This window comes from Octodon degus, unplaced genomic scaffold, assembly GCF_000260255.1.
Source record: "Octodon degus isolate 3935 unplaced genomic scaffold, OctDeg1.0 scaffold00005, whole genome shotgun sequence".
NCBI lineage: Eukaryota > Metazoa > Chordata > Mammalia > Rodentia > Octodontidae > Octodon > Octodon degus.
The window spans coordinates 18,962,628-18,963,387 of record NW_004524581.1 but is presented as its reverse complement, the minus strand read 5'-3'; positions in this window follow the sequence as shown (position 1 = coordinate 18,963,387).

Here is a 760-nt window from a genome sequence, read left to right as displayed (position 1 = left end):
ACTTTCTCTTCCAGGAGATTTAGTGTCTCTGCTTTAATGTTTAGATCTTTAATCCATTTTGACTTTAGTTTAGTGCATGGCGATACACCTGGGTCAAGTTTGAGTTTTTGGCATGTAGAGAGCCAGTTTTTCCAGCACCACTTTTTAAAGAGGCTATCTTTCTTCCAGTGAGTATGTTTGGCCCCTTTGTCAAAGATAAGTTGGCTGAGTGTGTTCGTAGGGGCTTCAGCATCTTCTACTTTATTCCATTGATCCTCACATCTATTTTGTTGCTAGTACCATGGTGATTTTATCACAGTAGCCTTGTAGTATAATTTCAAGTCAGGAATTGTAATGTCTCCTGCCTTGTCTTTATTGCCCAGAATTGCCTTTGATATTCTAGGTCTTTTCTGGTTGCAGATAAATTTGAGGAATGATTTCTCTAGGTCTGTGAGGTATGTCGGTAGTAGTCTGATAGGGATTGCATCAAATCTGTAGAGCAATTTTGGGAGTATGGCCATCTTCACAATGTTGGTTCTTCCTATTCAGGAGCATGGAATATCCTTCCATTTTCTGAAATCCTCTATGATCTCTTTTTTCAGAGTACTGTAATTTTTCTTGAAAAGATCTTTGACTTCTTTAGTTAGATTAATTGCAAGGTATTTCCGTTTGCTTGGTGCAATTGTAAAAGGTATTGTTTCTCTAATTTCCCTCTCAGTGTATTTGTTGTCTGTGTAGAGGAATGCTATTGACTTTTGGGTATTGACTTTATAACCTGCTA